The sequence below is a fragment of the Gekko japonicus genome, unplaced genomic scaffold (assembly GCF_001447785.1).
Source record: "Gekko japonicus isolate JY-2015 unplaced genomic scaffold, Gekko_japonicus_V1.1 scaffold485, whole genome shotgun sequence".
In the NCBI taxonomy this organism is placed as follows: Eukaryota; Metazoa; Chordata; class Lepidosauria; order Squamata; family Gekkonidae; genus Gekko; species Gekko japonicus.
In genome coordinates this window covers 10,306-15,857 of record NW_015161419.1, presented here as the reverse complement: position 1 = coordinate 15,857, position 5,552 = coordinate 10,306, and the positions used below count along the sequence as shown (strand labels likewise).

The 5,552-nt window shown below is 39.8% G+C and overlaps 1 long non-coding RNA gene across 1 annotated transcript in view; it reads right to left on the bottom strand.

Annotated features, from left to right (window-relative positions):
• LOC107124633 overlaps window positions 1–5,034 on the bottom strand; it is a 69,455-nt gene extending 64,421 nt beyond the window's left edge. The window contains exon 1 of the long non-coding RNA XR_001482989.1: window positions 4,950–5,034. This is a non-coding gene — a long non-coding RNA (uncharacterized LOC107124633). The remainder of the gene's footprint in view (window positions 1–4,949) is intronic.
• Between the last annotated feature and the right edge of the window lie 518 nt (window positions 5,035–5,552).

Genomic DNA, 5,552 nt, shown 5'->3' with positions numbered 1-5,552 from the left:
GGAGCTGCGCCATGCTGCCAGAGCTGCCACTTACTTCAAGGCCACCATCCAGATGCCCCTGAACCCCGGCACCACCACTAGGCAGGGGCCCCATCACTTAAGTCACAGGGGGCCCTGCTTATAACCACTCAGGCCAGTGAGTACAGGGAATTGTCCCTCACCCCCAGACAGCAGTTTATATGATTCTCGTCTCCATTTTATCCTCACAACAACCCTGTGATGTAGGTTAGGCTGAGTGTGTGGCAGGCCCAAGATCATCCCAACAAGCTTCCATGACAGAGTAGGTCATTCCCAGGTCTAGTACAATACTCTAACCACTGCACATCATGACCTTAAACAGCTCTCACACTATTCTGCAATTACCATTTCTTTGCTGCAGCAAACCAACATTCTGATGAGAAAATCTGTGTGGGAGTCTTTTACAAGTGAAATGAATGTGACTTGCACAACACAATGGATTTAATCTGTTGTCAGGTCTCTCTAGGTACAGTAGTCAGGAGGTATTTGACCATGGAAGACTGACTGCAATACATTGCTAAATTATAATCTAAACAGGCAACATCCAAGAGTTACTGGCTTGGATCCAGTGCTGGTTTTCACTGAAGGAAGGGATTTAAATCAACAAAGCACCTCCCCCTCCTGCTGCAGCCCAAAACACCCACCCCAAATGCCACTCATGAGAGATAGGGGACCCTCTGGAACAACATGAAAAGGATTCAGAGGCCTTCAGCAAAAATTGTTTTCTCAACATGTTCGCAGAAATCTTCTGCCAGATTCTATTCCAGTTGGTTTTATGTTCTCAATAGCTGAGGAAAATTTTAAAATAAATATGGTAGAGAGACTAACAAAATCATTCAGAGGATGAAGATTTAATTTGGATACGTTATACATGTGGAGATAAAACACATCAAGCTTTGGCTGTTCAAAATGCAGGAACTTAGAAACAAGAAGCTTTGGACAAAGTCTTAGTAATCCCACCACACCAGAAAGTTATTGAGAAAAGAAAGGAAGCAATCCCTTGACTGAATGGCCAGGAGTCAAGACAACCAGGGTTACTTCCAGAAAAAAATGCACAGCACAACACCCAAGATTCAGATCCTTTCCTGCTATAACATACAATGCTGCAGCCTACATTTAGCAGTCTGCTCCTATTGGCCTACTGTATGATCAAAGCACATCAGTATACTCTCTTTTCTAGATAGAGGCTACCCTAATATTAGTAGGTATTGAAAATTAAGTGTATAACCCTTGAATTACTTTATTTGCAAACTGCCATTTTAACAGCTAATTGTTCCCACAAGAGATAATACCTAGCCATTCCTACATTGTCAAATAGAATGTTGTTTCAAGGATATTTTTACTCTGAAATCCATGTCATTTTAGAGTATAGGAAAATTTTCTGCAACTGGGAAACTGTTTAACAGTAATATTTTACCAGCAAAAAACATTAAGGCAAAAAAAAAAAACAGCTAAAAGAAGATTTAAATGTAAGACTTAGATGTTTATATTACAGAGCCCTAACTTATCTCCAATTTGAAATTCTTCCCACAAATAAAGCACCATCTGCAACCAGAATGCAATCCAATTTACCGTAAGATAAATTATCCCTTGTTGTCAAGGTGATTTCATGGTAGCATCCTGGGTAAAGACAGATTAAACATAACCCCAAATAAATAGGAGGGGTATTTATTTTATAATATTTATTTCTATCAAAAGAGATTAGAAATGAATTTACCAAAATCCCTCTCAGTTCATCAGCTCACAATCATTGCTAGCATCAGACAGCCACATTCCCTCCAGTTAAAACACTTTCATTTTGAATGCATATATCTCCCACACATGAGGCCAACTTGAGATCTAGCATGACAACTCAACTGTTGTAATACTAAAGCATTAATCTTAACCAGTTAGTTTGTTCAGTTCAGTTCATTTGATTCATTGTATCCCCTTCAATAGAGCAATGCAAGTCAACTATTTCAATTTTCCAACAAGACATATTTTAACACCTCATTTTCCCAGTAATACATCAGACAGCAGCAATTCATTACACAAATTCAAGACCACTGTTTTCCTCCTCAGCCATTTCAAGGCAGAAAGCCAGTCTAGACCTTAATTCTTCCACAGGAATCAGCATTCTCTCAGTGAGGGCCAAACCTATCTCACAGGGTGTCCGTTGTGGGAAAGGGGAGGGAAAGGAGTTTGTAAGCTGCTCTGAGAATTCGAGTGAAGGGTGGGATATAAATCCAATATCCTTCTTCTAAAGCTAAGAGTACTGAGAAAGAGCTGCGGTGGCTCAAGTGGTTAAGACGCTGAACTGCAGGCTGTGGAAGGTCAGCAGTTCAGCAGTTCGAGAACCGGGTGCCGCATGATGGAGTGAGCTCCCATCTCTAGTTCCAGCTCCTGCCAACCGAGCAGTTCGAAAGCAAGAAATTGCAAGTAGATAAATAGGTACTACTTCGGTGGGAAGGTAACAGCATTCCGTGCGCCTTGGTGTTTAGTCATGCTGGCCACATGACCACGGATACGTCTTCGGACAGCGCTGGCTCTTCGGCTTTGAAACGGAGATGAGCACCGCAACCCTAGAGTCGGATTCGACTGGCTTTCAAGCAAGGGAACCTTTACCTTTACCTTACTGTGAATAGACCTCCCAACATTTTTTTAAAGGCACATAGATACACAGATGATGGGGGATTAACCCTTTCCACTCTCATATCACTTCAGTGACCTGAAATGGTTCCACAGAGCTGCTATTTGTCTCACTGTGGCCAGCATACAGGCATCAGTGCAGGAACTCACATTATTTCCTCAATCCTGTACCGTGAAACAAAATTTACCACATGTGTCAGAAGGACATCAGAAGGTAGACTTCTCCATCCATGTTCCATATGCCTAGGAAAGGCAGCAATGGCCCCAGCCCCCAACTCAAGTAAAATTGGTGGGGAACTCCCCATGGAGAAATGGACCAGAGGGAAAATAACTGGGGAGAAGGTAGAGAAGAGAAGGTGCTTGAATTTTTGATAGACTGACACTTAACAAAATTACACTTTCACTCTGCCCCCATTTCTGAAGATTTCAAATATAGCCAGCAACACCCTCCACACAAAAGCTGCCAAAATGAATATAATCCCAGATTCTGCACCTCAGTTCTCAGCACTTAGCTCCATGACTATGACATAAAGGAGGACCCCAAAAAACACAGAGAAACTGAAACAATTTCCTATGCAAGGGTTCACACTGCCAAAGAAACAATCTGCTCTTTAAACTAAACCACAGCTTATCTTTTTTTGTAATAGGAAACATTGTGGCAAACAGAGTACACAAAGCTTCAGGCTGCACACATGGTTCTCCTTTATGGTCTTCTTTATTTACATCCTGGAATAAGATTAAAATGGAAATATATTCCATTTTGTATATTTTGACTACTAAGGTTTCTTCTCAGGTGTCCAAGCTAAAAGGCCTCCTAGGTTTGCAGTCTGCTGGGGTTCCTTAAATTAGTATAATAGCTTTCCCATTACAAATATATCTCTCACACTAAAATGTTTTTGCATCAATTTAGAACACTTAACATTTAACAACCAAGTTCTGGTTGGTGATCAAAAACCAATTAGGGTACACTTAAATAGTACAAAACTATTTCTGTGATTAGAGTCATTAACAAATACTCAGCATCAGTTTCATTTGTATATTGACTTTTAAAAATTGAGTAGATAGTGTTCTGTTTCACCTACTGTTGTATGCAGATTAGAAAGGTAAGCACAGGTTCCTGCAACTTGCTTCACAATTGATTCAATAATGTTATGAGAAAAAACATTCAACAGAAATGCAGATACTTGAAAGAGCTCTACTGCCCCCTGGCAAGCCAATGCAAACACACACATTTAGGTCAATACTTAAATATTCAGACACAGTACCCTAAAGCCCTATTTCTCAAATTGATGTTTTCCCATACAACAACAAATATAGTCCCATAGGTAAAACAGAGGACGGGAATATAATATGGGAAAACCAGATTAGAAGAAAAAAGTGGGAAATATCTGGATCAAGTTTACATATGCTTCTCTAAAGAAATAACATTTTGTTCAAGAGATAACATTTTGTACATATGCTTCTCTAAAGAAATAACATTTTGTTCATGATTTATAAAAAAATCTGTATGATCCAATTTTGTTTCAGTATGTTTTGTTAAAAGTCAAGCTACAGTTTATACGGTACTTATTAGTATTTTCATACAAGTGAAAGACAGTTTTGAAAATCAGGACTCAATGCATTGCCAAAGAAAGGACTGCACAATGTAAAAAATCTCAACCAATTGATTCACTTTTTAAAAACTAGGTGAAAACATTGACTAGTAAGTGATCATCTGCTTAACTGGAGCAAAATCAGAAGCAAGCATTCAACAGTCAGAGTGGAACTGGTGCAGGGTAATTATAACCTATATGGTTTCTTGAACTGGAGATCACTGTCCTCTGGAAAGAACGGGGTAGAAAATAACTGGACTTCCTAAAAACTAAGCTTAATGAGCAGCTTGTTTATTTACTGTGGATGCTGTGACAGCAAAACACAAAAACTAATAAAGTCCCAACTAATAAAGACCCAGCCGTGCACATGCAGACAGTTCCACTGGATTGCTGTGACAACCGTAGTCACTCATAAAACTGTAGGTGTGCCCATATCACAATAATTAAACAAACCTCATGTTTCAGGGCTCTGGATCACCTTCCGTGTTTACAGGAGGAAAACAAAAGCTGAACTGTAGTAATTTCAGACAAAAATGGGAAACAGATTCCACTTACAGTACCAATATAACATCTCAAGAAAGCCATCCAGTTTCACAGGGCAACATTACTTATGTTGCTATAAATGTATAAGCAATGTAATGTCTATTTTTGGAACCTGATCATCTACAGCAAAGAGAATTAAGTAAAGGACATGTGGGAAAACCTTCTTACCTTTGAATCTTGATTGATCACTCCAAGTTCCAATACAGCTTGAGGGGACTTTTGTTTTGCCTGGGTAGACTGAGCCATTTGAAGGTTAAGCTGCCATCCAACCGTCTCAAGCTGTGATACACAAATGCATATTACAATAAGATGTACCAATTAAAATGTACCAATACATTATTTCAGTGACGAGTAGTGTTCCCTCTAAGCCAGAGGTGTCAAACTCATTTGTTATGTGGGCTGGATCTGACATAAATGTCACTTTGTCTGGACGGGCCATGTGTGCCATGAAATGTAATGTCAGGTACAGGAGATGTAAACCTTATAAAGGACACAGGCAAACTTAATTAACAATATTAATTTTTATCCAAAATACAAACATGCTTAAAACTTTAACACTCTTACTATATTTCCACAAAGTATCTCCCTGATGCCTACCCTCCCACTTCCACTGCCCATTACTCATTAGCACTGGGACAGTACACAGGGACATAATGCACAGCCTCTGTCATCTGGCAATAAAGGTACTGACCAGTTTCTCGTGGGCTGGATAAGAGCCCTGGATGGGCTAGTTCTGGCCTGAGGGCCCCCTTGTCTAAGCTGTGTGCATGA